This window comes from Centrocercus urophasianus, unplaced genomic scaffold, assembly GCF_019232065.1.
Source record: "Centrocercus urophasianus isolate 14NV4802_14NV808 unplaced genomic scaffold, USGS_Curo_1.0 seq_10, whole genome shotgun sequence".
Taxonomy (NCBI): domain Eukaryota; kingdom Metazoa; phylum Chordata; class Aves; order Galliformes; family Phasianidae; genus Centrocercus; species Centrocercus urophasianus.
Genome location: NW_024884142.1, coordinates 94,484,559 through 94,498,878, shown reverse-complemented (window position 1 = coordinate 94,498,878; position 14,320 = coordinate 94,484,559). Strand labels below are relative to the sequence as shown.

Here is a 14,320-nt window from a genome sequence, read left to right as displayed (position 1 = left end):
TGTGGGGAAGTCCCATATGCTGTGAGTTAATGAACTGGGGCTAGCTTGAAACTTCAGTTTTACTTCAGAGAGCAGTATGACTGATGTAAGGAAATATGATTCCTCCTAGTTTGCTCCAAGTGGATGACTTCACCTAGGCGCCAGGCAACCGTACCCTTCCTGTCTGAGACGCCACTCCCTGCCTCCCTCCTGGAGCGTGGGTTCCTTGTAAGATCAATAAGATCATGAAGAAAATCCTGCTTGGAAGAGAGCCTGGGTCTCTCTCTAAGGAAAAGCCTATGTGCTTTTCTGTGCTTCTGTTCTGGCAGCAGGATGTAATGCTGTTTTGCAGGGAGGGATGAGAGAGAGGAAACGAGATTTGTGTGAGTGGATCTCGCATTATCTAAGAGGGGGAATGAAGTCACAGTCAGACCTGGAGCCTATCCAAAGCTCTTCTAATCACGGAGATGGGCTTAACTAGGTTATTTCAAATGTCTTGGCTTGATAACAAGCACTATAAGTTATTTAGGCATATCTTAAGGAATTAATCATAGATTTTGTCCTTGAAAAAAAACGCTTCCATCAAGCTCTGCACTGGCTTTGTGAGAGTAGTTTGTCTCTGAGCTCCTTGCACTCAGGACCCCTCAATTTCTGTGTCTAAGCCGGAGGGCTGCTTGCCTTCATCAGCAGGAGAGAGCACTTGTCAGTCAGCTGTTTCACTGACTTCCCAAAGGCCCTGCAACAAAACCCCTGCAGCACTTTGCTGCCTGCTGGCACGTTTTGGGAGGAGCAGGTTTGTGTGCTTGCTATGCTCTCCTGCACATAGTAAACCCATTCTTTATATTCAGCTGCTCGCCAATGGGGGGCAATAAATGATTTATAACCATGGCAGCAGTTGCTGTGGGAGACTGGCATCAACAAGGAACTTTCTCGTGTCCACGTCAATGAAACTACAAAAAATCTTTCCACTCTGCATCAGGCATCTCTGGTGCCTCCCAAGGATTTGGTGTAGAGGTAAGTCAGACAGAAATGGTATCACATGCAATGTCTGTAACAGAACTGATGACTTTCAACTGTTCCAGGCTGGAAGTTTGGATAGGATCTTCTGCCATCATCTGGGCTTTCTGGGAAAGCAGCTAACAGCAAAGATTTGTAGAATCTGCTTTTGCTTGAGTTGCTCTGTGTTGCTTCAGAGATTTCTGTAATGCAGAAAATCTTGCAGTGTGAACATGGGCATCCATAGCTGCTGTTTCAGCTGAGGGGCTTCCAGCACTTTGCAGGCTTGGGTGCTCTCTGGACTTGCAGTTCTCCGTAGTATCGTCTTGCATTCAGGCTCCTCAAATCAAGGTGTACAGCTGAAATACAGGGATGATTAGGGGAGCTACAAGAAAGAAGCAGACTCTTTAGTAGAATCTGTGGTGATAGGATAGTTAGAGAAAAGAGATTTAGGTTGAATATAAGGAGAACATTTTTACTATGGGGGTGGTGAAGCGCTGGCACAGGTTGTTCAAAGAGGTGGTGGGTGCTCCGTCCTTAAAGACACCCAAGGTCAGGCTGGATCGGGCTCTGAGCACCTGGTGGAGCTGTGGGTGTCCCTGCTCACTGCAGGGGATTGGAGTAGATGGCCTTTAATGGTTGCATGGGAACCGTTAGGTCCCAGCCTGAACCAGTGATTGAGCACCTGGTGAAGGGGTGGAGCCAGCCCTGGAAACACAGGTGCAAGTAATTCCCCTATATGACCTCCCTAACCTCATTTACAGGCTGGCAGCCAAGAGGGAAGGATCTCTTCTTGGAGACTGTTTCCTTTAAGGTATTTTCCAGTGAACTCTTTATCTTCGGAACAGGGTAGGCTGTTTCTTTTTTGTTACCTGCTTGTGAGTAATTCACTTCTTGGGTTATCTGAAAATTGGTCAGGCAGCTACATACCTCTATTTTTATACTATTCAAGAGTCCTTTCCAACTTAAACAATTTTACAATTAAGGATATGGCAAAAGGGTAAGTAAACTAATAGGGTGAAGGGATGGCTTTTCTGGGAAGTATGAACTCTGGAGGAGTTTCAAAGTGACGATTCCTTTCCTACAGTTTCCTCAATTCCAGTGAAATATTTTCATATTTATAGGAAGGGTTTTTCTCTATATATATAAATAAATAAATTTTTGTCTAGCTAAGGTTGTTCAAATGGAGAACCCCATTGTACGATGCTGAAAGCTGTACCAACTGCTGCTTTGTGGAGGGGAATGATAACAGTTTTGTGCCTCAGTTCATGTTTCATATGCAGGACAAGGGAGAAGTTAGCACTGACATTTCTGTACAGAAGTCTGAGCAGAACAGTGCTCCCAGTGCTAGCAAAATGCTGTGAGTAGGAAAGCAGCCTATGCACACCAGTGGGGTGATACACATGTCAATAACAGTGCTGTACTCTGAAGTGTCTGAGGGCTGATGCTGGCTGTCCAATTGTTTCCCCTGCTGAGCCAAGGCAAAGAAACACCTATTGCACCCTCAGGAGGGCTGATACAGGTTTTGGGATTGTAGTAAACATAAAAGGTTTTCCTAGCCATGTTGCAACTCACAGCTCCAATCTGCTGATTGCTTTGCAAAATGGTGGGGGAAATATATGTGGTACAAAACCACTGGGTGCTCAGCCTGTGTCTGTGCTGCTGGCAGCTGTCCCCAGCCCTGTGCTCTGCCGCACACACAAGGTGCACTCTTGTGGCCGTGCCTTCTAGCTCCTTGTCTTGCACTGCGTGTGCATGTTGTCTTGTGGGAAAGCTGTTGCAATGTGGTTAAAATGCTGGGATGCCAGAAAAGAAGAGACTGGTGGTGATCTTTTTTTTTTAATGTAAAACAGTAATAGCACTTCTGGGGATGTGCAGAACTTAAGTGTACTCAGGGACCATAGCAGATGACAAGTGAAGCCTTATGAGAACACGTATCTACAGAAAAGAGAGTTAAATAAGCATGGTCTATGTGTCCAAATTAATTTGTAAAGTGTGTTTCTCTGATGTGTGAAGTTTAATGGTGTGCACAGAACCTTAGCTTTCATCAATTTGCTTAAGGGTTCCTGTAGTTCTCGTGACTTCAGGAGGCAGCTTGAGAAGCAGGTCTGGTGTGCCTGATGTCACTGTGTCACTCAGGAAGGAAAGGCCTGGTTTGGGAAGGTGATCTTGTGTAGCTTTGAGGCCTGGGATGTATTTTCTCTCAAGGATTTAAGATTAGAGTTTTAATTGCATCTGATAAGAAATGCTCTGAACATCAAAAATAGTGCATGCTGAGTGGCTCCCAGTGTCACTGCATTATAGCTGTTGAAGGATTACAATAGATCCCCCTGTACGAATCTTCCTTCCATTAACCCCCAAGTCAGCTTGATGCTTCCAGCTGCAGGATTGGTGTCTCCAAAGGCTGCCTGTTCTCCTTCCTCTTGGAGTCCCTCTGTTTGCCAGTCCTTCCTTTATCATTTCTCAGTTGCTAGAGCCAAACGTAGCATCATTTAATGCTGTTTTGAATCATAGTGCTGTAATATCTTGAAGAGAGGGGAGAACGGGGAGTCTCAGTTGCTCCAGCTCTCATCTGTGATGTTTTGCATTTCTGAAGCCTGTAAGGGTTTCAGGTGTGGTTTCCTAGGGCTCAGCTCATGCTTGGTATTTAGAGAGAGAAAAAAGAGATCAGAAGGGGGAGGTGTGTGGGAGTGTAAGAAATCCTCCTTCATTAGAGGTGTGGGAAACAAAAATGGGTGACTGTGCAGCTCTGACATGTTCCTCAGAGGGAGAGCTTGAATGCAGCCCTATTCATTTCTGAAAGGGAATGATACAGCAGTGACTGTTGGGGATGTTCCGGCCCCAGAGTGGGCTCTCGGGGATCTCTGCTTCAGCCCTTCTCTTTGTCCCACTTGGTGCTCACAGGCCTGTTTCTCACACTTTTTTCCTCATTGCTATGCAGCGTTTTTCCTTTTCTTGTGTTCAGAGAGTTCAGACATCAATGTGTGCTCTAATGCTGGAGTGTGCACCTGGTTCTGGAGTCGTTACCATCACCTGTTGGCATTATTTATGAAGAAGGTATTCATATGTAAATAAACTGCTGATTATGTGGCTGCAAATGCATGTGAAATCAGCTAGTTGAAAATCAGAGGTTGGTTTCTAAGTGGGATAAACTTGCAGTTGATTTAAAAAGCTTGTTTTGCAGAGGACAGAGGTGAGGTGTGTTCAGTCACCACTATCACAGAATCACAGGGGTTGGAAGGGACCTCAGGAAATCGTGGAGTCCAACCCCCTGTTAAAGCACTTCCCTACAGCAGGTTGCACAGGTAGGCATCCAGACAGGTCTTCAGTATCTTCAGAGAAGGACACTCCACAGCCTCTCTGGGCAGTTGTTCGCTCTTGCAGTAAAATTCTTCCATGTGTTTATATGGAATTTCTTATGTTCAAATTTAAGGCCATTTCTCCTTGTCCTATTGCTACACACTGAGAAGAACCTGGCCTCATCTGTTTGCCTCCCACCTCCCTTTAGATATTTATAAACATGAATCAGTTTCCCCCCCCCAGTCTTTTTCCCCAGGCTGAACAGACCCAGGTTACACTGCCTTTCCTCATATGGGAGATGCTCCACGCCCTTTATCATCTTTGTGGCCTTTTGATGCACTCCTTTTAGGAGTTCCCTGTCTTTTTTTGAGCTGGGCAGCCGAGGACTGGCACAGTACTCTACCTGGTGTGGCCACATTTAGAATAGAGGGGGAGGATCACCTCTCTTGACCTGCTGGATGTATTCTTTTTGATGCACCTCAGGATACCATTGGCCTTCTTGGCCACAAGTGCACACTTCTAGCCCTGTGAATTGAATATTTGAATTGACAGACTGGATTGATGTTAAGTAAACTGTATTGTTCAGAAACCCATCTCTAGGGTCCTGGACTTGATATTATAGAGAGAGGCACCAGAGCCCCATGGTGGGCGAATGCAATATTTCATCGTAATGGAGGGCACAAACTCAGCTGCGCTCTGCTTTGCAGTGCTGTGTGTGAGCCTTTTCTAAATCTATGAATCAAATAAGAGTTCAAGATCCCCGAGCAATCTGGTTTCCAGTCACATTGCTGTGTAGAGTCTTTCTGCTCCCTGGGAGCCCTCCTTCAAAGTTCAGCTGTCCCAGGGAACAAGCAGATGAACCCATCCCTGACCTGCTGAGCACCCCTACTTCCCCCTCATGGAGTCACCCCAAGGCCAGGCTCACTTTAAATCAACTTTATATAAGCTTTTAATTACACAGCTTAAAAACAAACACACAAAAAATCAGGAAACAATGGCCAGATGTGCAGCGGGACAAGGAATTGATTCCTCCTTGGAAAGAGGAGGGGAGAGGTAGGGGAGTGATGTGCAGAAATATTTAACTGTTCAGTGCCGTGTAAGAGCATAAATTTTTTGCAGGTGGTGAAAAGATGTTGACAGTATGTTAAATGCTATGGGGGTTGTGGCAAGCAGGCAAAGCACTGCAGTGTGCTGCTTCTTCCTCTTCTCTTCTCCCACTCGCTTCCCCAGAATACGATGGTTTAGTCATATGGTCATAGTTCCTCCTACTCAGGTCCCGGTCTCCCATCATATAACCTTCCTATTGCATCCAACTGAAACCCAAGTAATGCAATAATGGGCTGAAAGCTGTTACTGCTTGCATACTTTGCTGCCTTCCAGCACAATACGTTTGTGTTCATCCAGCAGTTCCTCAGGAGAGACAAGTGCAGTGTTCTGGTTGGGTGAAACAAGGGCTGGGCTGCTGGTGGACAGGCACAGATCCTTCCAGAGGCTAGGGACACAGAAAAGCAAAGTCATCTTCAGCGTTTGAGCTATGACAGGGCCCTGAGAATCTGTCTAGTAAGATGTGCTCACAAAACCCTGCTGCTGATAAGCATTATTCTGCAGCAAATCACTGCTTTGTCCAGACCTTCAGGCTTACTAAATGTCTTATGATGGAAAAACCAATGGAGGGGGCTGAGTGGATTGGAGAAATGTTGCCTTATGTCTTTATGAATACAAGATGTGATCACGTTGTGATATTACTGGGGAGGATCTGTGTTGTGTTTGATGGCATGTTTTGTAGTTGCATACAGAATGTCTTACCACATTCTTGATGTGTTGGTGTCACCTGGAAGAGTGAGAATTGCTCATCCTGCTTCCTGTTGAGTTTCTGGACTCTTCTCTGAGCATCTTTCCAGTCTGGTTCTGCTTAATTCATGAGGTCTAATGAGATTGTAGCCCATGGTACTAAGGGCAAATTGCCTGCAGGAGTCAGATGTATTATGATTGCAACATGTTCAATTAATTCAGGTTTACCTCTGCCTTAAGTGCAAGGGGCAGTTTGGTGGTTGAGATTTGGTGTGGCCATAGCTAATACCACACCACTTGGAAGCAGAGCAGCACTTAAAGATGCATGGTATATGTGAAAGATACACTGTGTCTTTGGAAGGCTTAGGAGGCTGATGTGACGTTTTGTCTTCTGCTGTCTTGAAGCAAGCAGTAGGCTGCAAATTCCAGTGTGACTGTGGGAGAGCTGCTGCTTTATTTCCCTCCATTTAAGCAAGAACACTGGCAAGCTGCCCTCCCTCCCCCGAGAACCTCATCCTCCAGGTTTATTTGCATGCTGCTTGCTGAACGCCTAAAAAAAGGAGCCAATCAGATTGCATTTGCCTAATACATTAATGAATCTGCTTAGGTGTCATCAGGTCTGATGTCTTAGTGAGCGGTGACAGTTTAATGCATCGGGACCGAATTGCTGAGGAGAAGTTGCAGGGTGGTGGATTGCCAGAGGTGTGCTGAGACCTGCGGACTTGGGGCTGGGGACCCAGCGTGGTAGAGTTAAACTTCCCCGGGTACTAATGGAAGCATGTAAACAAAAACAAAGGTGAAGGTAGGTCTCCCTTCTTGTCATTCTTGCAGCAAGCATTTTATTTATTTTGCGGTTAGTGCCTTTTGCCAAAGGAACTCAAACTCCTTGGCTGGCTGCATGGGAGTAGATTTTACTTGTGTGCGTTTACTGGAGTTATAGTCACAATAAAAATTTTTAAAGGGTCCCTGGAGAAGACAGAACTATAGCAGCCTTTGTTATTCCTAGCAGAATGCACGCAAAAACAGATTAAATCCATGCGAGCTCCTTCCCTGCCTCCTGTGGGATGGACCGATGGCTCTGGAGCGAAGGGCTTTATGTATAATGGCTGCATGAGGTTTTATACTTCTGAGAAAGTCTCACTCTCATCCTCAAAGAAACAGCGTGCTGCACTTCTTTGCAGACCAGGAAGTCTGCTCAGCTGGGAGCTGAAGTGAGAGAGGTGGATGGCTGGGTCTGTCCAAGGAACAGATCTGTGGTTTTACTGAGTCACGTGCAGCTGGATCTGCTTTAAATGCCTGGTGTACCAGGCTTTGTATCTCTGCAGCTAGCCTCTGTGTTCTCCTCTTTGCTGGCTGAACTGGTGGCACAGGGTGGTCTCTGCTAAGCAAGGCTCTGCTGCTGAATGCTGTGCCAGGAATTTGCACAAGTGTGGTGCATGCTTCACCCCTCCGCAGCTACTCTGCATCTCTCCTTAGGGCTTCTGTGTGTACCAAGGAGACACTGGCATGACATTCCTTTGCTTCACTGGGTAGATCCTACAAGTTTGGACACAAAAATATTACAAATATTAGCCAGATTATCATTTTAAAGTGAATATCTAACAAGGAAAGCATCTGACAAAATGGGAGCAGCTTGTTTCAGATGGTTCCGTGGCTTTGCCAAGTGTTTTCAAGCATCTCAACTACTGTTCAACTGACAATTGTTTTGATCCTTTCTTCGTCTGTTTTGTGGAAAATGAAAGATCACAGCTCATGGATGTGTTTGGAGAAAGAAATCTTTTTATCAAAGACTCTTTTTTTGTATTGTTTTAAAAATGTGCAGATGACAGACTGCATGAAGAAGCCTGGTTCCACATCACAGGCTGTACTCTGAAGGTTATTCCCTGGCATTTAAAATTAATTACAGTTTTGCTACCAGTCCTGATGGGAATGAGTTAAGACCCAAACTGTCACATCCTCTTGTGGTTTCCTATAGCTCCCGTGGTTTAAAACACAGACAAACACATACACAAAACAAAAGACTTGAGTAGCCAGGATCCATCCATCCTAGGGATGATGGTAATTTCATGGTGAGCATTTGCCCCACAGACTCAGAGCTCTTTGGCAGCTGTAGGGAGGAATAGGCCCATGCCTGAGTCTCCAGAGGAGCCTGGGCACAGGTGTAACCTTGTCATTATACAAGGTTTCAAGGGCGTATCTTTGGATGCCTAGTATGGTGCTCCTAGGTACAGTGCAAATCAAAACCCATCAATGTTGGTAGAAGGAAATGCCCTTGTTCGTAAGGTCACTTGCTGCCCCAGAGCACAATTCTATCCCATATCTCAACTTTCTATCCCATATCTCAACTTTCACTCATCCCTTCTGCTCCAGGGGCAGCATGTCTTGTAAAAACGTACCTTGCTGAAGTCTCAGGAAATGTTACCTGGGTGATGCGTTTTTATATTTGAGAAGAATGGCAAAGTCCTGGCTCTTTGCATTAAGATAATGGTGCACCTCTGGACATTCTTGCTCTCACTCAGATGAGGAATGGAATGACACCACGTGAGGAGCAGGAAGAAAGGTTTGCTTCATTAGCAGCTGCCGCAGTGGAGCTGTGGGGTCCACAATGGGTTGGCAGTCACCTTACCCAGGCACTGGTTGTGAGTTTTTCTTTCTGCCCCCAAAGCTTTCCTTTCTTGCTGCTCACAGGGTCTCTTCTAAATGTTCTCATCTTTCAATTACCTGCCTGCCTTTAGGTGCAGCCATAAGGCCTAATTTTGTGTGGAGGCTGGAACTGCTTCGAGCTCTGCCAACGTAGGATTTATGGCATTTCAATAGGATCATTGGTTGCTCTTTGCTGTGAATGTGCTCTGCTTTGTGCTAAAGGCTTGGTGCACAGCTGCTGGTGTGGAGAAGGGCTGGCTGCTAAATGAGCTGTTCCCTCTGTGCTGCCACCTCACAGCATTCCCACCAGCAATCCCCCATACCTCATTTCTGGCATCTCATGGAAAACGATAGCGGGGCCGTTTTTCATCCATCATTATTCTTTGCTGTGGGCTAGTGGCTGGAAATAATTTTCCATCCAGGACTGACGGGGATAATGCATTTCAGAAGAGGAGTATTTTTTCAAAGCACCCATGAGCTACGCACTGCAGCTGCTTACTTTCAGTGGGGTCAGGCTCAGCCCCCTGTTTCCTGCTATTTCTACTTCCTACAAAGCCACACAGAGCTTTCTCCACTGCAGGCACCGAGTTGTTGTTTAAAACAGTGAGGGTAAAATGGGGAGCTTACCTACCACTGCAGTCTTCTCCATGACTTTGCAAGGCTTTGTAAATATTCAGCTTTGTAGCTCTGAGAAAAATCCACCTTCCTGTGCCTGTTTTTCCTTCCCCTTGGTGCTCAGGCAGCTAATTTCTGGAGCCGCAGGAGAATTGAGTGGAAAGCCATTAGCAAGGAAATTGAGCTCTTCATCTCTGTTTGTTGTAATAATGTTCTTCAATGTGGGAGAGTTTGGAAGAAGCCTTCCCATCTGTTTGAGGTGGGCTGTTACCTGCCTGCAGGTTTGGGCATCTTCCAGCTTGCAGTATTGCTCCCTGCCAAGCTCTCACCAGGGATCGATGCAAGATGGAAGTGTTTTTCTGGACCTTTCAAAGCTGATGGCAGGTAGAATAAGTTGCAAGCCTGACTTCTCTTTGTATCTTCAGTTCAAGTCTCAGCCACTTTTACTGTATAGATTTGCTACTATCATTGCATGGTTTTTTCATTAGCTAGCACAAATCCTTTATTTATTAAATTATTTTCTGCTGGCACTGCATGTTGGTCTGTAACAGAGGCTGGTGGGGTGGCATCTGTTGAAGCTGGCTGGGCTTTGCTCACTTCCTGCCTCCAGCAGGCCAGTACACACACTGTAGGGTGAAAGCTGTAGGAGCTGAGTTTAGTTTTCAAAAGGATTAGGGCTAAATTCTGGCAAAGCCAGGGAGAGGCTTTGATCACACCATGCTAACACATTGACTCACATGCCATGCTTTTGAAGTGCTATCTGGACCTATAGGAAAGTCATGTTTTTCCTGTTACTCCCCAGATCTTGTGTTAAGGATATGCAAATTTATTTATTCTTTTTTCCTCATGTTACATGAAAACCATTCTATTATGATCAAGTAAATGCAATGCAACTTGTGCTGGATAGCGGGTGCCACCAGCTGGTTTCTCTGCATCCACAGCTGAGGCTCAGCTTCACGTGGCTGCTGACTTTTCAGGTAGCCAGAGCGACCAGACGGTGACTTGCCACATTTGGCAGTGAGTTAAAGCCTGCAATTAGCCAATATGCAGTTAACTAGATTAGCAACATAGGGAACCAAGCAGGCTTAGCTGAAGACCATACGATCCTAAATGAATTAGGTTGGGAAGCACGGTGTGTGTAGTGCCCTGAGTTATCAGAGGGTGCCTGCAGGTCAGCTCTGTGCTGAGGTAGGGATTCACCCTTAGGAATTAGGGTTATTCTGAATGGATGCCATTTTACAATTGGATGAGGGCAATTTAAGAAAAATGTCAAATGTTCAGTTTTAAAACTTTTTTTGAGTGGAAATAGTTGAAACGAGCGCTTTTTCACCCATCACATCAATTTGCATAGAATTACAGAAGGGACCTTAAAGACCAGCCAGTTCCAACTCCCTGTCATGGGCATGGCTGCCAATGCATGGTGTGTTTTGTGTATTACTAGCTTCTAACATCTTGGCATGAGGGTGCATTCCTGCCTCACCTCTCCTGTCATTCTTTGGATTATTTGATTTATTCTTTGTGACATCACTTGGTAGGGGGAAGGAAGCAGAAGACAGTGGCCCTCTCAAAGCCTTGAAGGCCCTGCTGATTTGAATCTAATTAATAAGGAAAAGCCAGGGAGGTCTTGACCAAAGGCTGAGCAAAGCAGAGGTAGGTTGAAGAAAGGCAGGTGCAGCAGCATCTCCATTCATTGTGTTTTTTGCCTGTTTTTTTCTCTGTAAGGAATCCAGGATTGATTAAGAAACGAGTATTTAAAAAATAAAAAGCCTTCATGTCACTTTTTTTTTCTTTTTTCTGTATGTTGATATTTCAGCTCGCATCAATTTTTACCATTGGCTTGGAACCCAGCTTGTATTTGTTAGTGAAGCTCATCTGTTTCCTCTCAGCCTGCAAAGCTTCACTGGCACCTTCGGTGCTAAATTAATAACCTGCTTCTGCTTGTTGGTCGCATAGCCAGAAGGTCTGCATAAACCTGCTGGCTCCAGACCGGCCGCGTGCTTGGGTCATTTCTCCTGTAGGCTCAAATGCCACACAGCGTTGGTTGCCCTTGCCCAGTGCACAGATGAGGTTGCCATGGGGAAAGCCCAAGGGTTCCCAACCTAGCAGCGGTTCCTGAGAACAAAGTAAGAAGCTGGATGTGTGCTGTGAGGCTGCTGCGAAGGGCCATGCTGCCCAGCAAGTATGCTCTGTGAAAGAAAAGGTGTCGAGAGGGGTAACTAAGTAGATTTCAGGTTACAAGTGTGTAAGATGGCATTATTTCCATCCCTGCTCTGGACAGGGGAAAAGCTCCGCTTAGCCTCAAGGCTTCTCTGCTGCTGTAGGAAAATGCAGCCTGAGAGCAGATCAAAGCAGGGAGGGCAGAGGTTTAGCCAAATACATCCAAAATGTATTTGTTAAAATGAAGAGGCTGTGCTTCACGTGTAGGGATTTCATGGCAAGTAGTTTTGTTAACCTACTGGGAGGGATGCCTCAAGGAATAGTGTTGCAACCAGGTTCATTTCTAGGCTGTCTAGGCTGTGCACAGGACAGGACTTCACTGTGTAATGCATTGTGTCATTAAGGGCCTGCAGGGGACATAATGTGTCCTGGGAGCGATGTTGCCCAAGATGAAGTGGGATGATGTGAGGTTGAGGAGCGAAGGTATTCCTTTTTCCTCTGATAGCAGCATTTTTTCTTCCATTTTAGGAAGAACGAAATAAAACTTTGTCTCCCTGTTTTTCAGGCTAAGCATGTGGGCTGTTGAATCTGCCTCACCATCAGAAGGGCAAGGTGTGTCAGTACTCCAGGCTGGAGACTGGTTGCTGGATACTCCCAGGTGGTCTCAATCTGACCGGCTGACAATCTTTGCTCAACTTCAGTCATTATTTAGGTGGTTTAATGAGGATCACACTTTTCAGCTCTCCTAAAGATGATTTCCCATAGAGTTGCTCTTTTGAGATACCCAGCAGCTTACATTTTTTGCTAGAGCTGAGCTGGTAGCTCGTTACTCAGCTTAATTAAAGGGAACAGATTGAACACCATACCAGGGAATATTTTTTTAAGAGGTAGTGTCACTGCCATGTTATGGAATTGTCCCTAACCAATGTCTCCACTAGATGACATGTGCTTGTAGAAAGAGAGTTCCCTGGCCTGAAGGATTTATTGTCCAAGAAGAAAACCAGGAGAGAGGTGAACAAGCAGCGTTTCTGCTATGCTGTTTTTACAGGCAGGAGCTGCATGAGATTAAGTCTTGCCTGCAGCCTGCCACAGAGTTGGAGCAGGGTTTTCCTAGCCTTTCTAACAGCATAAAGCAGTGTTGGAGTCTGTGGCAGCTCTCTGCTGGTTTGTAGCAAAGAGGAAAAACTTTTTTGAGAATTCTCCTGTTTTGTGCAGGTAATGTCATACTTGGACACCCATGTGCTGTAGTTGGCCAACTTTCTGTTATCCTGTGATGTATAGGCTTGTTATTTTCTCATGGACCTAATTACTCGGCCTTGGAGAAGCTGAAAGTCTTGGGAGGTTGAAATTTGACACATTGTAAGGCTGAATCCTGGACTCCTACGCTGCTGTTGCTGACAGAGTGATTCAGCAGAGGCACGAAGATGCTTTCCATTGGCTTGGATGCTGCTTTGCTGAGTGAGGTGTCAGCCTTTTCCCCATGTCACAATGGGGTGACTGTCCTGCTGGGAAAGGATTAGTGATGTTTGTTTTTTATTTGTTTTCCTAGGAGTTATATTACTGCACATTTTTCCAGCTAAAAATCCTCTTGGTGCCTTGGTGCTTCCCTGTTAGCTTGCAAGCTGCACAAGAGTTCAGGACTCAGTTCTTGGAGAATTCCTTCTTTTCAGAATATTCTTGTGGCTACAGACAGAATGAGCTTCTGTTCCTTGTTGTTAACAGAGAACAGTGTTCACCTCTGCTCAAAAGTTCTATTTTTGTGTGTGTTTGTTTGTAAAAACAGCCAGTGGTGACTTTGTTATGGAACACGCCAAGACTTGCCACTTAAATGATGGGAAAAGTCATTATTTTCACATTTGAAAGATAGCTTTTGAGTAAGCACAGCAAGAACAAAACATGCAGTAGTAAAACCAAGCATCTGTTCAACTTCCTGTAGTTATCCATAGCGCAGTGGAGAGGCATAAAGTACTTGCAGTGAGGGTGGTGGGAAATTCTTGTTTAGTGGAGATGGCAATAAGTGTGGCTGTGCTGGATCAGAGAGGGACACTTGGGCAGAATTAGTTTTCCTCTTTTGCTAATCTTGCCTGAATATGATCCTTTTTGTAGGCCAGGCATGGATTTACACCAATCCATGCAAGAATAGTTCCAAGCTCACGCTGTTGATCCAAGCAAAGTTGTCAAGTTCTTAATCCTGTGGCGAAGGGGGGGTGGAGAACTTCCTCTTCCTTTTATGAGCTGCCAGCGATGCTTTGCTATTTGCTCGTGCGCTGTGGTTTGGGTGCTGCTGATCTCCCAGGGGTGCTTGCTGCTGCAGCACCCGAGGAGCTGCCTGCCAACCCTGCAGGCAGGAGATATTCCTCCAGATTTCTTCAGAGAAGCGGTTGCTATGCAGCCTTGTTTATTCCTGGCACGTGACACTGTTTGCTCGTGGAGCTACTGCACCTGGCGGGGTGGGCCGGTCTCCTCCTGGAGGAGGGGGCTGCCTTGCCAAATGGCTGTCCCAGCTCCCGGCTTGGGAAACGCAGGCTCTGGAGCACCAGAAATCCTTGTTGCCTTCTGGGAGGTGACCTGCAGCAGGGATTCACATTTCTCAGGGGGATTACGAGCTTCTCGGCATGGAGCGAGGTTTGCGAAGTGAAGGCCTCAGCTGTCTGTGAAGGAGGTTGGTGAGCAGCCCTGGCTGCTTCCTGCTGCGGTGGGAAAGCAGCGTGTGGGGTGACGGATAGAGGAGGGGAGGGCAGGCCAGGCTGCTGGGTGCTGATGACAAGGAAGCCACTCTTCACATGAAAAGGGTCAGAGTGATTCCTGCCATGGCGTAGCAGCAGAGCGAGAACCCCCA

General features: G+C 46.0%; 1 protein-coding gene across 1 annotated transcript in view; it reads left to right on the top strand.

The window, feature by feature from the left end:
* Positions 1-13,867: 13,867 nt before the first annotated feature.
* The window catches only part of TOGARAM2 (TOG array regulator of axonemal microtubules 2), a 35,782-nt gene continuing 35,329 nt past the window's right edge, over positions 13,868-14,320 (top strand). Inside the window, exon 1 of the mRNA XM_042810183.1 lies at positions 13,868-14,143. The gene's annotated coding sequence lies outside the window, so the exon portion shown is untranslated. The remainder of the gene's footprint in view (positions 14,144-14,320) is intronic.